Source organism: Helianthus annuus, chromosome 4, assembly GCF_002127325.2.
Source record: "Helianthus annuus cultivar XRQ/B chromosome 4, HanXRQr2.0-SUNRISE, whole genome shotgun sequence".
Taxonomy (NCBI): Eukaryota; Viridiplantae; Streptophyta; class Magnoliopsida; order Asterales; family Asteraceae; genus Helianthus; species Helianthus annuus.
This window is the reverse complement of record NC_035436.2, coordinates 156,017,003-156,040,048: the sequence shown is the minus strand read 5'-3', so window position 1 is coordinate 156,040,048 and position 23,046 is coordinate 156,017,003. Positions and strand designations below refer to the sequence as shown.

The 23,046-nt window shown below is 40.8% G+C and overlaps 1 pseudogene; it reads left to right on the top strand.

Moving 5' to 3' along the window:
• The first annotated feature begins 18,368 nt into the window (after positions 1 to 18,368).
• Positions 18,369 to 21,400, top strand: LOC110896175 (annotated as a pseudogene).
• Positions 21,401 to 23,046: the final 1,646 nt, after the last annotated feature.

The window sequence follows — 23,046 nt, the reverse complement described above, 5'->3', positions numbered from 1 at the left end:
CTAATACACGTGTCGGATCCAAGTGATTCATCTTGTCTATCTGTTTTTATTTTATTTTTATTTTCAGCATTTAGTTAGTTTTTATTTTTCTTAGTTTAAAACATTTTTCTCACTTTTTTGGTTTGATTAGACGTTGAGGATAAACCGGTATTAAAAGCTCTTGTGTCCTTGGACGACCTCGGTATCTTACCAACACTATACTACGTCCACGATGGGTGCACTTGCCCATATGTGTGTTTAGTGTTAGTAAATATCGTGTTTTATAAATTTAAAACTTGGCTAAAAGTGTAAAAAGGGGCTTAAATATACATCAAAAATATATTACACTACACACGCATCAAGTTTTTGGCGCCGCTGCCGGGGACACACGGATTTTAAGAAAGCTTAAAATCAACGGCCTAATCAGTTTTTCAAAACCTTTTTAAAACGCGCGCATTTTTCTGCATTTTAGTTTAGTTTTGCATTTACAGTAGCCTGAACACGGGGCCGTGCTCACTGAACACGCCCCCGTGCTGCATATTTTTAGTTAGATACCCAGATACAGAGTCTGAACACGGGGCCGTGTTCACTGAACACGCCCCCGTGCTCAACGTGACCAGTAACTTTAATTAAAACGCCCAGATACAGACCCTGAACACGGGGCCGTGTTCACTCAACACGGGGCCGTGTCCAGCTTCTGTTTCAGTCTTATTTTTGTTTTCTGGTCCCGAGACTCAGTTGTGGTCTGTCGAGTGATTCTTATGGATCAATACTCAAGAGGTTACAACTACACCTATGATGAGGATGATTATAGGGGTAATTATTGCACTAATTGTCGTAACGCACGCTCGGTTCAATATAATAACTCATATCAACCATCCAATTCATACAACCATTATGAGGAGCCCAGGTACGAGCCATCAACTTCATACACATCCTATGAAGACCAAAGGTATGAACCTACTCCCTCATACTCATATTTTGATGAACCAAGGTATGAGCCTTCATACTCATACTTTGAAGATTCAACATATGAGCCACCACCTTCATACACTTATTATGAGGAACCATGGCGTGAACAACCCACCTCATATGAGTACTATGAAGAACAAAGTTTCGACCCTTATCCATCATATACTTACAATGAAGAACAATGGTGTGAACCATCTACTTCATATGAGAATTATGAGGAGCCAAGGATCGAACAACCGGATTCAAGCTTTGAGGATCCAAATTCTTTCAATCTCACCGAAGTGACCAATAGGATATTAGAACACATTAAAACTATCGAACGTTGCATAAAAGAATCTCGCGCAAGGGAAGAGGAATCCCGCGCAAGAGAAGAGCTAAAAAATGATAATAACGTAGAGATAGTTGAAAGTGTAAAAATGGAAGAACAAGAAAGTGAAAAACCGACACATGAGTTAAACAACGAAAATGGTGAGTCCGATAATGTTAAAATTCAAGAAGAGTCTAATTTTGAAGAAATTAACCTCTTGTCACCTACTTTCGAAAATCATTGTTTAATAACCCCTCATGCCAAGTTTTTAAAAGAGTTAAACACTAGTGCTAAAATCAAAGACTTAGTAAGTGTTAAGTTAACTAATGATCAAACCTCGCTAATAAAAGAAGATCCTTTTGAAATTAACATTACACCGGTTCCATGTTTCTTTCAAAATTCATTTATTAGCAATATCACCATCGATAAGGATCTTTGTGTTAACATAATGCCTAACTACATTTTTGAAAAATTAAGTGTTAGTGATTTTACTCCACTTCAAATACCCATTTTTCTATCCAATCGGAAAGTAATAAAATCAATCGGTGTAGTTGAAGATGTTTTGGTTCAAACAAATCAAATGGTAATCCCAACCGACTTCGTCATCCTAGATGACGCCCCCTTAGTCTTGGGAAAGCCTTTTGTACAAACTCATAAAGCTTTGAAAAACCGGAAATTTAACAATCTACCTCTCCAATTAGGGGCATTCAAAAGGAGCATAGATCTTGAGCGCTCAATGAAATATCCTTTTGGCAACAATGACCCCCTAATTGAAGATGAAGTTGAACCACCCGATACAACCAACGAAGAGGACCACTTTGTCGAGGAAGAGATAGCCATAGAACAAACCTTTAAGGTTCTTGATCTAGATGAGCCACAAAATAAGGTGTCTTCTAAAGACCCACCCATTGAGCTCAAAGAACTTCCTAAAGGTTTAGAATATGCTTTTCTAGGCAAAGAAGGTAGTTTACCCGTAATTATTTCATCTAAATTAAGTAATATAGAAAAAGAGAAATTAGTTAACCTACTTAAAAAACACAAAAACGCGATCGCTTGGAAGCTTGTAGATATTAAAGGAATAAGCCCTTCCATGTGCACGCACAAAATTTTAATGAATGATGACTACAAGACGGTAATTCAACCACAACGAAGAGTGAACCCCAATGTTCAAGAAGTGGTTAAGAATGAAGTCATCAAACTACTCGACGCCGGACTAATCTACCCTATCTCCGATAGCCCGTGGGTAAGTCCCGTTCAAGTAGTCCCAAAGAAAGGAGGTATGACGGTAATAACTAACGAGAAAAATGAATTAATACCAACGAGAACCGTCACAGGATGGAGAGTCTGTATAGATTATAGGCGATTAAATGAAGCGACTAGGAAAGACCACTTTCCTTTGCCCTTCATTGATCAAATGTTAGAAAGATTATCCGGTCATAAATTTTATTGTTTCTTAGATGGTTTTTCAGGTTACTTTCAAATACCGATAGCACCAGAAGACCAAGAGAAAACAACTTTCACATGTCCCTACGGAACTTTTGCATATCGACGCATGCCATTCGGTCTATGTAATGCGCCTGCAACATTCCAACGTTGTATGGTCGCCATTTTCCATGATATGATCGAAAAGACAATGGGAGTCTTCATGGATGACTTTTCCATCTTTGGAGACTCATATGACCAATGCCTCGATAATCTTGAACGAATGCTATCCCGATGTGAGGAAACTAACCTCGCCCTTAACTGGGAAAAATGCCATTTCATGGTAACAGAGGGAATAGTGCTCGGTCACAAAATCTCAAGCGAAGGAATGGAAGTTGATCGAGCAAAAATAGAGACTATTTCTCGATTACCTCCTCCATCCTCCGTGCGAGCAATCAGAAGTTTCCTAGGACATGCCGGATTTTATAGAAGGTTTATCAAAGACTTTTCAAAAATTTCAAGGCCTCTAACAAAATTACTTGAAAAAGATGCACCCTTCATCTTTGACAAGGAATGCAATCAAGCATTTCTAACCCTCAAGGAAATGCTAGTCAATGCACCTATCATGATAGCGCCAGATTGGAAATTTCCTTTCGAAATCATGTGCGATGCAAGTGACTTCGCTGTTGGAGCAGTCTTGGGACAAAGAAAAGAAAAACATTTCCACCCAATTTATTATGCTAGTAAAACTCTTAATGATGCGCAAGAAAATTATACAACTACAGAAAAAGAATTACTAGCAGTGGTATTTGCTTTTGATAAATTTCGTTCTTATCTTGTTCTTTCTAAAACAATAGTCTATACAGACCATGCAGCCATCAGGTACCTCTTCAAGAAACAAGACGCAAAACCCCGTTTGATAAGATGGATTCTACTCCTCCAAGAATTCGACATTGAAATCAAGGACAAAAGAGGAGCAGAAAACACTGCTGCAGATCATCTCTCACGCTTAGAAGACCCAGCTTTGGAGACAACCAGAGACGAGCAAATCAACGAGAAATTTCCCACGGAATCCTTGGAAATGATGGAGAGTAGACAAGAACCATGGTATGCCGACTACGCTAATTTCTTAGCTAGCGGTGTAGTCACCAAAGGATGGCCACATCATCAAAGAAAAAAATTCTTTGCTGATGTAAAGCATTACTTTTGGGAAGACCCCTATCTTTTCAAAATGTGTGTCGACCAGCTCATCCGAAGGTGTGTCTATGGTAATGAAGCACGAAGAATTCTCCATCATTGTCATAAAGGTCCATACGGAGGACATCATGGTGCCGCAAGTACCGCACGAAAGGTATTTGATTCAGGATTTTACTGGCCGACCATTTACAAGGATGCACAAAACCTTGTAAAGACATGTGATGCCTGCCAAAGATCAGGTAATATTTCTTCCAAAAACGAAATGCCTCAAAATGGCATTCTCGTCTGTGAAATCTTTGATGTGTGGGGACTCGATTTCATGGGACCTTTCCCACCTTCAAAGGGAAACAAATATATACTTGTGGCAGTCGATTACTTGTCTAAATGGGCAGAGGCCGAGGCTCTTCCAACAAATGATGGAAGAGTAGTGGTAAAATTTCTGAAAAAGCTGTTCTCTCGTTTCGGGACACCAAAGGCTTTGATAAGTGATAGAGGTACCAATTTTTGCAATCATCAACTCGAAAAAATATTAACAAGGTATGGGGTCTATCACCGGGTCTCAACAGCATATCATCCTCAAACAAATGGGCAAGCCGAAGTGACTAATCGAGGTTTAAAACGAATACTTGAAAAAACCGTAGGAATAAATAAAAAAGAATGGGCCGACAAATTAGACGACGCTTTATGGGCTTTTCGAACTGCTTATAAAACCACTATAGGCACAACCCCATATAAACTCGTCTATGGAAAAAGTTGTCACTTGCCAGTAGAAATAGCTCACAAAGCCTACTGGGCAATAAAAAACGTAAACTTAGATTTGGAAAATGCCGGTAAAAATCGATTTTGTCAAATAAACGAATTAGACGAACTTAGGAGTTGTGCATATTCTAACTCCGAAATTTATAAAGAAAGAATGAAAATTTTGCATGATAAATATATTAAATCTAATGAATTTCGGGTTGGAGACCAAGTTCTACTGTTTAATTCACGACTTCGATTATTTTCTGGTAAGTTAAAATCTAGGTGGTCAGGACCTTTTTCCGTCACCCATGTTTTTCCGCACGGTGCAGTAGAAATTAAAACTCGAAATGGGACACCATTTAAAGTCAATGGCCAACGGCTGAAACTCTACCGAGGATCCATTGAGGATGAGGAAGAGGAGATCTCACTTCAAACGGTTAACGAATAAACTCATACCCGACATGTTACAGGTAAGTGTACGCTTAAAAACCGGTAAATCGTCTAACCATTTTTCGGAAATAAGGGGCATGCACACGAGCACATAAAAAAAAAATTTCAAAAACTTTGCCCGGCACGGGGCCGTGTCCGCTGGACACGGGGCCGTGTCGAGGCGACTGTCGGGATAAAACCCTCTTTTCCTATCAGTTACACCATTCCACACGCCCCGTTTAGCCGAAAACTCTCTGGTTTGAGGCGATTTTTTGCAGTTTTTCAACGTCACCACCGAATCTAACAACGTCAAGGTATGATTCTATCTTCATTAGTAGTTAGATTAGTTACTTGCATGTAGTTAAAACATCAAAAATTGGGGAAAAATCTAGGGTTCTTCATGTTCATCCGGATCGAACTCAAAATTTTTGATGAAATTTGTTAGTAGTAGTTTAGATTAGAGTAGTAGAAAGTAAATAAGCATGTATTGTTTATAGATTTGTCCAATTTCCAAATAAAACCCCAAACCCTTGTTCTTGAACCGAAAAACACGAAATTGAAAGGGTAAACGGTTTGTTTTGGGAAAAATGACACTTAGGGTTTCATTTTCGGGGGAAACCGCTGCTATTGGGCTAAAAATTTTCAGGTTTTCGAAACCGGGACGAAAAATGGAATTTTTGGGTTACAGACGCCTGGACACGGGGCCGTGTTCGCTGAACACGGGGCCGTGTCCAGCCCACTGTTTGCAGTTTCACTCTGATTTTCCTTGTTTCGTACTAACTTTTTATGTATTCTTTTCAGATGTCGAAATTCACAAGGTTTAACGCAAATGAACTGGACGCTAGGGCACGGTACGAGGTTCTACAAACAAGACCGGAAGAGTACCCAAGGCGGGCGTGTACTGATTTGCAAACCATGGTGAACCAACTTGACCGCTTCAACAACATTGTGAGGGGTCCACTGCATGTCGCATTGACCACCCGACTACGGTCGGTACATCAATGCACAATGGAGTTCTACAGCACCTTCATTTTCAACTCGAGGCGCGAACCGTTTGATCATGACGCGGTCGAATTTCGATGTGGAGGGACCACGTTTAGAACCTCCATGGCACAGTTTGGAGCCATCATTGGGCTATATAGTGAAGAGGAAGCGGGGAATGAAGAGAATACAGGGGGGTTACGAGACTTGGATGCAACTGAACGCCAAGCCGCATGGGCTCAAATAGGTGAAGGAATCTACAACCCGAGCAGCACCAAAAGTACCAAACTGAGGGACCCACTATACCGATACATCCACAGGCTCCTATCGTACTCGCTGAACCAATGCCACAACAGTAGTGGCGTTGTTGGGTTGAAAGATTTGGTTGTCCTTCACTGCATCCACAACCAGAAGCCTCTAGATGTTCCGTACCTCCTACTGCGAAACATGCACCTAAACCGCCTTGCTCATGCTCCTACACCGATCTTCTTCGGAGGATGGGTGTACCGTCTTTTCAAGCACTTCACGAATATCCCAAGGTCCTTCGAAAGGAGTCCATGGTCGGGACGGGTCGATTATCACATTTGCCGATCCATGAACTTGCTTTATGAAGCGGAGGACGGGACGGTGAGCTTTCAGAGAACGCAAGGCTATGCATGGAACCCGCAAGAGGCTCTAGTTCTTCATGCACCACATCCCCATTTTCAGTATCCACCCCAAGGCGATGCGGGCCAATCCTCCTCTCAAGGAGGTGGTTTTCCTAACTTTCAAAGTTTACATGATCTCTTGCAGGAAAACCTCATGTGCACAAGGAACACCTACAATCTCGCCAACAACACACACCACCGGGTTGGAGCTATCGAACGCAACATTAACGATATACAAGATGATATCGGTAGCATCCGGGAGTACATGGCGAGGCACGGGGGTGGAGGTGATGGTAGTGATGAAGACATGGAGTAGGAGGCTTGGAGGAACAAGGGGCTGGTTGGTGATGAGCCCACAGGTTTAAGTGCCCTTCTATCTATCAAACAATTCATGGCCTGCGTGCCATTTGTCGAACAATTTACTTTCTCTAACTACTTTTTATCTTTGTTTTATTTTTACTTTGTGTTTGGATGATGCTTGACGATGGTAATTTAGGATGGTTTGTGCTTGTTTGGTTGGTATTTAGTGTTTAAACAGGTGCAATGCGAGGGTTAGAGTGCTAAACATTAGCACTTGCAGCCCCATGATGGAGAAACCGGGAGACAAAACCTATTTTTCAGGCTAACAGACTGTCCACACGGGGACGTGTCCAGCCGACACGCCCCCGTGTTCATCTCCCAGATCTGCTGTTTGGCTACTGACCTGCAATTTTTTGCCAGACACGAGGTCGTGTCCAGCCGACACGCCCCCGTGTTCAGCTTCTGTAAGTTATCGTTACTGGCAGTTCACCACGGGGTCGTGTCCAATGGGCACGGGGCCGTGTCCAGACTGCCAGTAACATAAATCTTTGCTTTTTAACCCACTTTTATACATTCTAATCAACCAAAAACATTATTTTTGGACACATTGAGGACAATGTGTAATTTAAGTGTGGGGGGGATGCTAAAACCCTTGAAATTTTGCAAAATCCTAAACACAAGCCTTACACAAAACTCTATTGGAACCGCTAAACACCCCAAATTTTTTTCAAAAACTTTTTCATTTTTTTATTTACTTGTCTTAGTTTAAGTTGGGAATAACAAGTTCTAAAAAGGTTATATTTTTACAAGTTTACAACCGATAGCGTCGTGATAAAAAAGAACCAACATAAGAAAATTATGAAACGGTATAACAAGTCTAGTTAAAAATTCGATTATATATGCTTGGTCACATTAAAAACCCATTCCCACAAAAGTGAGTTTTGAGCCTTTATTGAGCATAAAAATACACATATTTAGATTAAATGCTCATTTTTCGTTTCTTGTGTGAATAGCCGCTCGGTCCTTACAAATCTAGAACTTGCCACGACGATACATTCCCGGTCCTTACCAACTTAAACCCAAGTAAGTAAATGATGGAGGCATTAGGACTAACCATTTTTTCTTTCAAAACCATTATTTTTCATTTTTTTTACCTACCCAAAATCCCCCTAGATAGCCCCTTTGAGCCTAAACCTTTCATTTCATTACCCCAAAACCTTTTTTTACCCACCAAAAACCTTTTTATTTTTTTTTTTTTAGTAACAAGTTCGCTTTTTCGTAAACTCACCTTTTTATGTGACGATTGAAAAAATAATAATAATAATAATAATGATGATGATGAAGTCAAAAACAAACAAAAGCTATAAAAGCTTGTTTGGAGAAATACTTCAAAATAAAAAGTCACTAAAAACAAGGTACTTCACGAAAACCGACGCTTGTTACGATTTTTCGCCCTTTTTACTAACCACTAACCAACCACCCACCTTTAAACCCAAGCCTTCACCCAAAAAGTCCTCTTGATATTTACAAAGGTAAAAAGTTAAAAAGGAGGAGGATTGATTGCTTGGCAAGCCTATGGAAGACGTAAGTTCCGTGCCGCTCTCGAGTGATTCACTAAAATATACACCTTCGGCCGAGTGTTGAGTGATCTCCCGTGAGGTATGTGAACTTGTATATAAATGGAATTTTAATAAGGCATGCTATGCCCAAATAAGTAATTCATCTTATGAAACGTTCAAAATAAATCATAACGAATAGGATTGTAAATAAATAAAAATAAAACCTATAAAAACCTTGGATTCCCGACACTCTAGGACAAGCTAAAAAACTTCTCTTCTACCTATTCCATTTGGGAGTGTAAGCCACATTTAAAGAGTTTTGCTTGAGGACAAGCAAAAGTTCAAGTGTGGGGGTATTTGATGTGTGTAAAATGCAACATATAAATCACATCAATTAAGGCATAAAACTAACCCTTTTTAGTACTAATGTTGGAAAAAGAGTGTTTTTGTCTTCCTTTTGTATTTTCAGGATGAAATGAGCTCAAAATCACAAAAGAAGCAAAAAGACAACTAATTCTACCATAAATACAAGAAAAAGGAACAAAAGTAGATTGCCCGGACCCTCAACGGCACTTCCCAAGGCAAAGGAGAAGAAACAGAGTCTGAACACGCCCCGTGTCCAGCGAACACGGGGGCGTGCCCAGGAAGCAGCAGAAAAGACAAACCAGTAGAAGCTTCCATTGCCCACCACGGGGCCGTGTCCAGCGAGCACGGGGGCATGGTGAAAGTACAGCAGGCGCATTAATTGTAATTCGCAATTACAATTAATGAAGTGAGAGAATGTCAGACGGGCACGGGGCCGTGTCCAGCGGACACGGGGCCGTGTCCAGCCTTCTGTTCAGCCTATAAATAGAGGAGCTTGGCTTCATTCTCTCTCATCCCTTGGCACACCACCTCTCTCACACTTCATCCACCACCCACCACCACCATAACACCATCATCCACCACCATCATCCATTGTCCATCGTAGAGTGTGTGAGTCGTCTCGGGATCCAAGATTGATCGTAAGAGTTCTTGACAATCAAGGCCATGTTTGCCTAAGTCTCTTACATCACTTGGTGAAGACAAGTGTTTAGTATAATACTTTTTATTTTTAATCTTTTGCACTTTTTATTTGGTTTTGTATTAATGACTTTAATAACTAGTTACTTATGTTGAAGGTGATCTTTCCTTATCGTTTGTCCGTGGTGTCTTGGCATTATTTTACTGTCTATATAAAATAAAAGATTTTCACCATTCATATCTCCACGGTCTATATGGAGGTATGTTGGCTACCTGGTCGGGGGTTAAGGGAACGGTTTGGTAAGGGTCTTGCCCTTGTTCAGCGTTTAGAGGTCCTGCTTGGGACCTGGGTCAAATTTAGTAGGATCTCCTTCAATGCCCATAGGTATTGGATGGCGGGGATCCAAACTCTTTGACCCCCTCATAAGTTAACTACTATTAATACTATAACCCGGCTATTTAGGACTGTATCCCTGCTGACTCAGACTACTTAGCCGAGGGTAACGTCACCGCCAAAAGCGGGGCCTACCACAATTTGCATTAATAACTTAATTCATTATCTTTCAATAATCCGACCCTTTAGGATTGTATCCTTGCTGACTCAAACTACTGGGTTGAGGGTAACGTCGCCTTCAAAAGAGGGGCCTACTACAATAACTAAGATAATCTCTTAAACAAGTGCAAAAGTGCGAAAATAATCAAAGGTTATACTAATACACGTGTCGGATCCAAGTGATTCATCTTGTCTATCTGTTTTTATTTTATTTTTATTTTCAGCATTTAGTTAGTTTTTATTTTCTTAGTTTAAAACATTTTTCTAACCTTTTTGATTTGATTAGACGTTGAGGATAAACCGGTATTAAAAGCTCTTGTGTCCTTGGACGACCTCGGTATCTTACCAACACTATACTACGCCCACGATGGGTGCACTTGCCCATATGTGTGTTTAGTGTTAGTGAATATCGTGTTTTATAAATTTAAAACTTGGCTAAAAGTGTAAAAAGGGCTTAAATACTCATCAAAATAATATTACACTACACACGCATCAGTATCAGAGCCTAGGTTTGAGGGATTTAAGCATCAAGTGCTTGAAATCAAACTGAAAGCTCGTGAGGAAGTGTGTGTTCGTTTCGCGGCGCAAAGCAAGTAAGTATTTTAAAAGTTGAAAATTTTCTTTTTGTAGTATGAATAATTAGTTACGGAATGTTATAGAATGTTATGGAATGTTGTGGAAAAATGTGGAATGAATCGTTTCAGTTTGGGGTTAGAACGTATCAAAGAGGGAGTAATTCAGCCAACAACACTGGGCACGGTGCACGGTCGTGCACTGGTCGCACGGACGTGCGCTTCCAAGTAAGACAGTGCACTGGCTTGTAATTCTTATCAAGTCACAAGGATAGCTTGATATACAATAAGAATGCATGAAATTAAATGTGTTAGGTGATTTAGACTCGAGGGAAAGTACATGTGAATGTTGAGAAGAAAAATTTGTTAGGATTAAAGATATCGGTCGATATGATATGAGACGGTCGTCATAGACGATAAGATATGAAATATGAACGATGAATGAAATGTGTCATGATACAATGATGTTAAATCATGATAATGGGAATTATGAAATAAAATCTAATGAATGTAATGCATGTTTTATATAGATGGCTGATATGGTGAATGTGAATGATGACGATGAAGCACGCCGAAATGAAATAAGAACTATGATTGTGGAAGAAGTAAAGAAAGCGATAGAGGCTAGTGTACCCCGACTAGCTCAAGAAGTCGAAGGACAAGTATTGGAGATAGTTAATACTTCGGTAACATCTAAGGTGGAAGAATTGAAAGAAATGATTAGTGAATTGCAAGTGAAGAAAAGCAATCGGAGATGCACGTACAAAGAGTTCATGGCATGTAATCCCTTACCATACAAAGGGGAAGTTGATCCGATAGCTTGCCAAAGGTGGATTTCAAGTACCGAAGTCGTGTTTACACGAAGTAGATGTGAAGTGGAAGATCAAGTAATGTTTGCCACGGGCCTTCTACAACTTCAAGCAAAAGATTGGTGGGACACATACTCGAAGGAGTTGGGGGATGATAAAGTACAGTCGTTAACATGGCAAGAATTCAAGGAGTCATTTCTGAAATATTACAGCCCATAATCCGCAATTGATAAGATTCAGGAAGACTTCTTACGTCTCAGACAAAAGAATGAAACGATTGACGAGATAACGAACAAGTTCCTTGAGAGGGTGAAGTTCTGTGAGGAGATAGCGGGGACTGAGAGGCAAAGGATTATACGTTACCATGCTATGTTAAAGGCTGAATATCGGGAATTTGTAAATCCCTCCAAGTGTGCGACGTTAAATGAATTAATTGAATGGGCAAGAGATAGAGAAATTGAGATAAAAATACAGGTTGAACGGGGAGAGAAAAGGGTAGCGGAGAAGCCTACCAACGCTAGTCCATCGAAAAAGGCAAGATATCAAGACCAAAGCAAAAAGGGGAAAACAAGTAGTGAAATTCCGACTTGCAAGACGTGTGGGAAGCATCATTCGGGTGAATGTTTGTCGGGAAAGAAGGGGTGTTACAAATGTGGACGAGAGGGACATCCGTTTTATAGGTGCCCCGAAAACCCAAAGGCGTGTTATAATTGCAATGAAACGGGGCACATTAAAGCGGAATGTCCGAAACTCCAACAAGGGGCAAAGAAAGATGGAAAGAAGGATGAGTCTTCCAAGGCTCGTGGGAGGATGTTCCAGTTAACCTCAGATGAAGCTAAGACTAGCCCGGATGTGGTCTCAGGTATATTCTTGGTTAATTCTATGCCTATGAATGTATTATTTGATTCCGGGGCTAGTAGATCGTTTATTTCTAATGAATTGTTAGTTCATCCATCTTTTAAGCTTGAAAAGATGATAGTACCCTTAGAAGTGGAAGTTGCTGATAGTAAAAGCTATTTGTTACATGATATTTGTAGAAACTGTAAGATCTTAATCGAAGATGAGGAATTTAGTATAGATCTTGTCCCGATGTACATGGGGGAATTTAAAGTAGTTGTAGGAATGGATTGGCTTGCCCAAAACCACGCTGAAATTCAATGTGAAAGGAAAGTCATTCATGTAGTAACCCCGGGGGGGGGGGGGGAAACGGGTAAGTGTTCAAGGAGATAGAGTCATCAAGTCGAAATTGTGTTCTATAATCAAAGCTGTCAAACATGTGAGGAACGGGGGTAGAGCTTATCTATCTTATGTGATTGACACTAATCGAGGTGTCCCAAAGCTTGAAGATGTGAACGTGGTGAATGATTATCCGGATGTGTTTCCGGAAGACCTACCAGGGCTTCCGCCTGAACGAGAAGTAGAATTCAAAATAGAGCTTAACCCGGGTGCAAAGCCGGTGGCTAAAGCCCCTTATCGGCTGGCCCCGACCGAAATGAAAGAATTGATGACGCAACTTCAAGAGTTGCTCGACAAGGGTTTCATTAAACCAAGTGTTTCACCATGGGGAGCGCCTGTATTATTCGTAAAGAAGAAAGATGGTTCGATGTGAATGTGCATCGACTATCGAGAGTTGAACAAGTTAACGGTGAAGAATCGTTATCCCTTGCCCAGAATTGATGACCTATTTGACCAGCTTCAAGGGGCAAGTTGGTTTTCGAAAATCGATTTGCGGTCGGGATATCATCAATTGCGTGTGCGGGAAGAAGATGTGCCGAAGACTGCGTTTCGAACACGATACGGACATTACAAGTTCTTAGTAATGTCTTTTGGGTTAACAAACGCGCCAGCTGCGTTTATGGATTTGATGAATCGGGTGTGCCGACCTATGCTTGATAAGTATGTAATCGTTTTCATTGACGACATACTAATATACTCCCGAAGTGAAGTAGAACATGCTTCCCACCTGCGTAATGTATTGGACACACTTCGCAAGGAAAAGTTATATGCAAAGTTCTCAAAGTGTGCCTTTTGGCTTAGAGAGGTACAGTTTTTGGGTCATATAATTGATGCGGAGGGTGTCCATGTGGACCCATCCAAAGTGGAAGCGGTGATGAACTGGGTACCCCCGAAGAATCCAAGTGAAATAAAAAGTTTTCTGGGCCTGGCTGGGTACTACAGGAGGTTCATCCAAGATTTCTCCAAGATAGCCTCGCCCATGACGAAGTTAACAAAGAAGAGCGAAAAGTTTATATGGGGCGAAGAACAAGAAAGAGCGTTCCAGACCTTGAAGGAGAAGCTCTCAAAGTCCCCAGTATTGGCATTACCGGATGGAACGGATGATTTGGTGGTGTATACAGACGCCTCTCGCCAAGGTTTAGGTTGTGTGTTAATGCAAAGGGGTAAAGTCGTTGCTTATGCTTCGAGACAACTCAAGCAACATGAAGGCAATTATCCGACTCATGATCTTGAACTGGCGGCGGTCGTATTCGCCTTGAAAATATGGAGGCACTACCTTTATGGGGTGAAATGTACAATCTTCTCGGATCATAAAAGCCTCAAATATTTTTTTCGAGCAGAAAGATCTTAATATGAGGCAACGAAGATGGTTGGAACTCATTAAGGATTACGATTGTGACATTCATTACCATCCCGGGAAGGCTAATGTAGTGGCGGACGCACTTAGTCGAAAGGAGTACCCACCCCCGATTCGGGTAAAATCCATGAAGATGGTAGTCACTCCTAAACTCCTTGATGAAATTCGAGAGGCTCAAACGAAATCTTTAAATGTTGTTGACCCAAAGAAAGAAAGAACGAAAGGGTTTATTCATGAATTGGGAGAGAATGCAAATGGAATGAAAACGAGGTATAACCGAATCTGGATACCTCGGCATTGTGGTGTGAAGGAATTGCTGTTGAATGAGGCTCACAAGTCTCGATACTCCGTTCATCCGGGGGCTACAAAGATGTATCGAGACTTAAGGATGAATTATTGGTGGCCGGGGATGAAAAGGGACATTGTCAAGTATGTTGCTAAGTGTTTGACGTGTTCCCAAGTAAAGGCCGAACACCAAAAGCCGTATGGAAAGTTACAACCCTTGGAGATCCCGGTGTGGAAATGGGAACATGTAACGATGGACTTGGTGACTAAGCTTCCAAAGACAAGAAAAGGGCACGATGCAATATGGGTGGTCGTTGACCGACTGACCAAAAGTGCACATTTCCTACCTATTCGGGAAAATTATAATTCAGAAAAGATGGCGGAAGTCTACATGAACGAGATCATATCCCGACATGGGGTTCCGGTGTCTATAGTATCCGATCGGGACACCCGGTTCACATCTCGTTATTGGAGGAAGTTTCATGATGAATTGGGGACCCAATTACACGTCAGCACCGCCTACCATCCACAAACCGATGGTCAGTCAGAACGAACTATTCAAACATTAGTTGATATGTTAAGGGCATATGTTATGGATTTCGGAGGAAGCTGGGATGATCATCTACCTTTGGTAGAATTCTCGTATAATAATAGCTATCATAACAGCATAAAAATGGCCCCCTACGAAATGCTTTATGGAAGGAAGTGTAGGACCCCGGTTTGTTGGGGGGAAGTGGGTCAACGAGAAATCGCGTCAAAAGAAGTAGTGGCCAAGACGAACGAAAAGATAGATATGGTTAGATCAACAATAAAAGCAGCGCAAGATAGACAAAAGTCTTATGCGGATCGACGAATGCGGCCAATTGAATTTCAAGTGGGAGATCATGTATTACTAAAGGTCTCCCCATGGAAAGGAATAATCCGTTTCCGTAAACGCGGGAAGTTAGGCCCTCGATTCATCGGGCCATTCAAAATACTCGCCCGGGTCGGGGCAGTGGCATATCAGTTAGAATTACCACCCGCGCTGGATGGGATTCATAACACCTATTATGTGTCTCAGTTGCGAAAGTGCCTTGCGGATGAGACGGCATACGTGCCTATGGATGACATTGAAGTGGATAAGAAGTTAAATTATGTTGAAAGGCCCGTCGCAATCAAGGATTTTAAAGTGAAGCACCTCCGAAACAAATCTGTTCGACAAGTGTTGGTTCAATGGCAACATCGGAAGGGATCGGATCTCACCTGGGAAGCGGAGGATGACATGCAAAAGCACTACCCGGAATTATTTGGTACGTAGTCAGGTTTCGGGGACGAAACCTTTTATAAGGGGGGTGGACTTGTAACACCCCAGTTTTCGTATGTCTTAATATAATAAACTAATAGTGAGGATTTAATGACAAAGAATGGTAAATATAAATTTTTACCATTATGAAAGTCTTATAAATAATGGTAAGTTAAAAACCCTTTGTATGGGAATAAAGTTAACTAAAGAAAAGTAACAAAGTTAGTGTGAAAATCACTAATGTGAACATACCATAAAAGTTAGGGGCTAAATGTGTAAATATAGAATAAAATTAGATAAAAAAAAGGAAGCCAGTTTGGTCTGGCAGTGTGTGCGATCGAGAGAGAGGAGGGAGCCAAGGGAGTCAAAACCCTAACATCACAAATCTCTCAAATTGAAAGGGGAAAATTGAAGGTTTATCAATGCATGAGTTAGAAATGTCCATCCCTAAGTGAAATTAACATCAAGTAAGTCGAATTTCATGATTTGGTGATGTTAAATTAATTTGATATGTGAAATTTGTGATGCTTTATGAAATCAAACATGAATGCAAGGTGATATGAACTTGTAAGAGTTGAAATCATGCTTTAATTTCTCTATGATGATAGATTAGGGTAAAACCCATTCATGTGATAAAAGATGATCAAGAAATTGTGAAGCTCTATATGTTAATTTGATGAATGTTAGTGAAAAGGTTAGATGTAATTGATTTAGAATTATGTGATCATAATTAGGATGATAATTTCTGAGTTAGGGATGTTTTTGGTTACTCAAAGAGTGAACTATGGAAGTTGTGCTTAAAATGCTTGTACATTATGCTAAACTAGTGATACGCACACAAGGTGTTTGACAAAATGCCCAAGTGAGTTTAGTTATGGCTTTTGCATGTATACTTATTAAAATGATGCAATTTTCTTATGATAATGATGTATGTGATTAGTAAACGCCATAACGTACAATAAGGATTGTGAAAGTAATGTTTAAGAATGCTAAAGTATGAGATTATGAAATATAGGCACAAAGAAGGAAGAAGGCGCAAGTCACTCGAAGGCACAAGCATCTCAAGATCGCGGTAAGTTCATGTAAACTTTATGTACTCTATTTGTAGAATTATGTATGAGATTGGTTAGTGCTATGAATTAGGTGTAAGTTTACATTATGATTCATGATTGACTAAAAGTAATGAACTTTATATTGGGAAATTTTTTTAAGGATACTATGATGTGATAGTGAATATGGAGTGACCCGTCTAAATGGGTTAAAAAGGGACAAGTAGAATGGTTGATTGGAATGTGTATAATTGACTTGTTTATATGGGTCAATTGATGCAAGTATATTGAGAGATATGGAATGTAGCGGTTCATTACAAATGAATCGGGAAGTGGTATGATGAATGTTTCCGAATGGAAGTGATAATGTTATTAAAGTAAAGTGTTATGTATTATGAACTAACATGTGTTGTTGTTATGAATGATAGGTAAATCACATGATTAATTGCGGCGCGCTCGGACCGAACATACACACACAACGTTGACCTTTATACGCTTCCGGTTCAAGTTGTTTCTTTTGAATGGGTCGAAACGTCCTTTTGTGTAGTAAATGTTAAACTAGTTATTAGGATGATGGTAGTAGTTTGAAGTTAAACTTTATTTTGAATAGTTTGGATTTAATATTCTAGGTAAATTGTGTATGTTTTTTTTATTTAGCATCTTTTGAATAGTGTCATAGAATGTATCTTGAATGGTTTCGTTAAAAAGCAGGAAAATGTTCACTTTTCGAATGGGTCATGTCAAAATTTTTCCAAACCTTTGTATGAGCCTTATGTTATTGTCAAAAGTAAAAAGTCGGCGTTTCAAGTTGGTATCAGAGCCTAGGTTTGAGGGATTTAAGCATCAAGTGCTTGAAATCAAACTGAAAGCTCGTGAGGAAGTGTGTGTTCGTTTCACGGCGCAAAGCAAGTAAGTATTTTAAAAGTTGAAAATTTTCTTTTTGTAGTATATGAATAATTAGTTACGGAATGTTATAGAATGTTATGGAATGTTGTGGAAAAATGTGGAATGAATCGTTTCAGTTTGGGGTTAGAACGTATCAAAGAGGGAATAATTCAGCCAACAACACTGGGCACGGTGCACGGTCGTGCACTGGTCGCACGGACGTGCGCTTCCAAGTAAGACAGTGCACTGGCTTGTGCACTGCCAGAGCTCCCAACGTTTTAGGTTATGAAGGGTCGTGCAACTGGACGCACGACCGTGCGACTGCAAATTTCTGCCGTAAATCAGCAGGTTACCACCGTAACCTTTTTTCTTCCACCGTAAGCTACGGTGGCCACCGTAGCTTACGGTGGCGCCCAGATATAAATTTTTCTTTTCTTTGTACCGTAAGCTACGAAAGGGTAACCAAAGCTTACGGTGACCTCAGATAGTAACGAAAACTTTAATTTAAGCCCTCAAACCCTAGTAATTCTTATCAAGTCACAAGGATAGCTTGATATACAATAAGAATGCATGCAATTAAATGTGCTAGGTGATTTAGACTCGAGGGAAAGTACATGCGAATGTTGAGAAGAAAAATTTGTTAGGATTAAAGATATCGGTCGATATGATATGAGACGGTCGTCATAGACGATAAGATGTGAAATATGAACGATGAATGAAATGTGTCATGATACAATGATGTTAAATCATGATAATGGGAATTATGAAATAAAATCTAATGAATGTAATGCATGTTTTATATAGATGGCTGATATGGTGAATGTGAATGATGACGATGAAGCACGCCGAAATGAAATAAGAACTATGATTGTGGAAGAAGTAAAGAAAGCGATAGAGGCTAGTGTACCCCGACTAGCTCAAGAAGTCGAAGGACAAGTATTGGAGATAGTTAATACTTTGGTAACATCTAAGGTGGAAGAATTGAAAGAAATGATTAGTGAATTGCAAGTGAAGAAAAGCAATCGGAGATGCACGTACAAAGAGTTCATGGCATGTAATCCCTTACCATACAAAGGGGAAGTTGATCCGATAGCTTGCCAAAGGTGGATTTCAAGTACCGAAGTCGTGTTTACACGAAGTAGATGTGAAGTGGAAGATCAAGTAATGTTTGCCACGGGCCTTCTACAACTTCAAGCAAAAGATTAGTGGGACGCATACTCGAAGGAGTTGGGGGATGATAAAGTACAGTCGTTAACATGGCAAGAATTCAAGGAATCATTTCTGAAATATTACAGCCCACAATCCGCAATTGATAAGATTCAGGAAGACTTCTTACGTCTCAGACAAAAGAATGAAACGATTGACGAGATAACGAACAAGTTCCTTGAGAGGGTGAAGTTCTGTGAGGAGATAGCGGGGACTGAGAGGCAAAGGATTATACGTTACCATGCTATGTTAAAGGCTGAATATCGGGAATTTGTAAATCCCTCCAAGTGTGCGACGTTAAATGAATTAATTGAATGGGCAAGAGATAGAGAAATTGAGATAAAAATACAGGTTGAACGGGGAGAGAAAAGGGTAGCGGAGAAGCCTACCAACGCTAGTCCATCGAAAAAGGCAAGATATCAAGACCAAAGCAAAAAGGGGAAAACAAGTAGTGAAATTCCGACTTGCAAGACGTGTGGGAAGCATCATTCGGGTGAATGTTTGTCGGGAAAGAAGGGGTGTTACAAATGTGGACGAGAGGGACATCCGTTTTATAGGTGCCCCGAAAACCCAAAGGCGTGTTATAATTGCAATGAAACGGGGCACATTAAAGCGGAATGTCCGAAACTCCAACAAGGGGCAAAGAAAGATGGAAAGAAGGATGAGTCTTCCAAGGCTCGTGGGAGGATGTTCCAGTTAACCTCAGATGAAGCTAAGACTAGCCCGGATGTGGTCTCAGGTATATTCTTGGTAATTCTATGCCTATGAATGTATTATTTGATTCTGGGGCTAGTAGATCGTTTATTTCTAATGAATTGTTAGTTCATCCATCTTTTAAGCTTGAAAAGATGATAGTACCCTTAGAAGTGGAAGTTGCTGATAGTAAAAGCTATTTGTTACATGATATTTGTAGAAACTGTAAGATCTTAATCGAAGATGAGGAATTTAGTATAGATCTTGTCCCGATGTACATGGGGGAATTTAAAGTAGTTGTAGGAATGGATTGGCTTGCCCAAAACTACGCTGAAATTCAATGTGAAAGGAAAGTCATTCATGTAGTAACCCCGGGGGGAAACGGGTAAGCGTTCAAGGAGATAGAGTCATCAAGTCGAAATTGTGTTCTATAATCAAAGCTGTCAAACATGTGAGGAACGGGGGTAGAGCTTATCTATCTTATGTGATTGACACTAATCGAGGTGTCCCAAAGCTTGAAGATGTGAACGTGGTGAATGATTATCCGGATGTGTTTCCGGAAGACCTACCAGGGCTTCCGCCTGAACGAGAAGTAGAATTCAAAATAGAGCTTAACCCGGGTGCAAAGCCGGTAGCTAAAGCCCCTTATCGGCTGGCCCCGACCGAAATGAAAGAATTGATGACGCAACTTCAAGAGTTGCTCGACAAGGGTTTCATTAAACCAAGTGTTTCACCATGGGGAGCGCCTGTATTATTCGTAAAGAAGAAAGATGGTTCGATGTAAATGTGCATCGACTATCGAGAGTTGAACAAGTTAACGGTGAAGAATCGTTATCCCTTGCCCAGAATTGATGACCTATTTGACCAGCTTCAAGGGGCAAGTTGGTTTTCGAAAATCGATTTGCGGTCGGGATATCATCAATTGCGTGTGCGGGAAGAAGATGTGCCGAAGACTGCGTTTCGAACACGATACGGACATTACGAGTTCTTAGTAATGTCTTTTGGGTTAACAAACGCGCCAGCTGCGTTTATGGATTTGATGAATCGGGTGTGCCGACCTATGCTTGATAAGTATGTAATCGTTTTCATTGACGACATACTAATATACTCCCGAAGTGAAGTAGAACATGCTTCCCACCTGCGTAATGTATTGGACACACTTCGCAAGGAAAAGTTATATGCAAAGTTCTCAAAGTGTGCCTTTTGGCTTAGAGAGGTACAGTTTTTGGGTCATATAATTGATGCGGAGGGTGTCCATGTGGACCCATCCAAAGTGGAAGCGGTAATGAACTGGGTACCCCCGAAGAATCCAAGTGAAATAAAAAGTTTTCTGGGCCTGGCTGGGTACTACAGGAGGTTCATCCAAGATTTCTCCAAGATAGCCTCGCCCATGACGAAGTTAACAAAGAAGAGCGAAAAGTTTATATGGGGCGAAGAACAAGAAAGAGCGTTCCAGACCTTGAAGGAGAAGCTCTCAAAGTCCCCAGTATTGGCATTACCGGATGGAACGGATGATTTGGTGGTGTATACAGACGCCTCTCGCCAAGGTTTAGGTTGTGTGTTAATGCAAAGGGGTAAAGTCGTTGCTTATGCTTCGAGACAACTCAAGCAACATGAAGGCAATTATCCGACTCATGATCTTGAACTGGCGGCGGTCGTATTCGCCTTGAAAATATGGAGGCACTACCTTTATGGGGTGAAATGTACAATCTTCTCGGATCATAAAAGCCTCAAATATTTTTTTCGAGCAGAAAGATCTTAATATGAGGCAACGAAGATGGTTGGAACTCATTAAGGATTACGATTGTGACATTCATTACCATCCGGGGAAGGCTAATGTAGTGGCGGACGCACTTAGTCGAAAGGAGTACCCACCCCCGATTCGGGTAAAATCCATGAAGATGGTAGTCACTCCTAAACTCCTTGATGAAATTTGAGAGGCTCAAACGAAATCTTTAAATGTTGTTGACCCAAAGAAAGAAAGAACGAAAGGGTTTATTCATGAATTGGGAGAGAATGCAAATGGAATGAAAACGAGGTATAACCGAATCTGGATACCTCGGCATTGTGGTGTGAAGGAATTGCTGTTGAATGAGGCTCACAAGTCTCGATACTCCGTTCATCCGGGGGCTACAAAGATGTATCGAGACTTAAGGATGAATTATTGGTGGCCGGGGATGAAAAGGGACATTGTCAAGTATGTTGCTAAGTGTTTGACGTGTTCCCAAGTAAAGGCCGAACACCAAAAGCCGTATGGAAAGTTACAACCCTTGGAGATCCCGGTGTGGAAATGGGAACATGTAACGATGGACTTGGTGACTAAGCTTCCAAAGACAAGAAAAGGGCACGATGCAATATGGGTGGTCGTTGACCGACTGACCAAAAGTGCACATTTCCTACCTATTCGGGAAAATTATAATTCAGAAAAGATGGCGGAAGTCTACATGAACGAGATCATATCCCGACATGGGGTTCCGGTGTCTATAGTATCCGATCGGGACACCCAGTTCACATCTCGTTATTGGAGGAAGTTTCATGATGAATTGGGGACCCAATTACACATCAGCACCGCCTACCATCCACAAACCGATGGTCAGTCAGAACGAAACTATTCAAACATTAGTTGATATGTTAAGGGCGTATGTTATGGATTTCGGAGGAAGCTGGGATGATCATCTACCTTTGGTAGAATTCTCGTATAATAATAGCTATCATAACAGCATAAAAATGGCCCCCTACGAAATGCTTTATGGAAGGAAGTGTAGGACCCCGGTTTGTTGGGGGGAAGTGGGTCAACGAGAAATCGCGTCAAAAGAAGTAGTGGCCAAGACGAACGAAAAGATAGATATGGTTAAATCAAGAATAAAAGCAGCGCAAGATAGACAAAAGTCTTATGCGGATCGACGAATGCGGCCAATTGAATTTCAAGTGGGAGATCATGTATTACTAAAGGTCTCCCCATGGAAAGGAATAATCCGTTTCCGTAAACGCGGGAAGTTAGGCCCTCGATTCATCGGGCCATTCAAAATACTCGCCCGGGTCGGGGCGGTGGCATATCAGTTAGAATTACCACCCGCGCTGGATGGGATTCATAACACCTTTCATGTGTCTCAGTTGCGAAAGTGCCTTGCGGATGAGACGGCATACGTGCCTATGGATGACATTGAAGTGGATAAGAAGTTAAATTATGTTGAAAGGCCCGTCGCAATCAAGGATTTTAAAGTGAACCACCTCCGAAACAAATCTGTTCGACAAGTGTTGGTTCAATGGCAACATCGGAAGGGATCGGATCTCACCTGGGAAGCGGAGGATGACATGCAAAAGCACTACCCGGAATTATTTGGTACGTAGTCAGGTTTCGGGGACGAAACCTTTTATAAGGGGGGTGGACTTGTAACACCCCAGTTTTCGTATGTCTTAATATAATAAACTAATAGTGAGGATTTAATGACAAAGAATGGTAAATATAAATTTTTACCATTATGAAAGTCTTATAAATAATGGTAAGTTAAAAACCCTTTGTATGGGAATAAAGTTAACTAAAGAAAAGTAACAAAGTTAGTGTGAAAATCATTAATGTGAA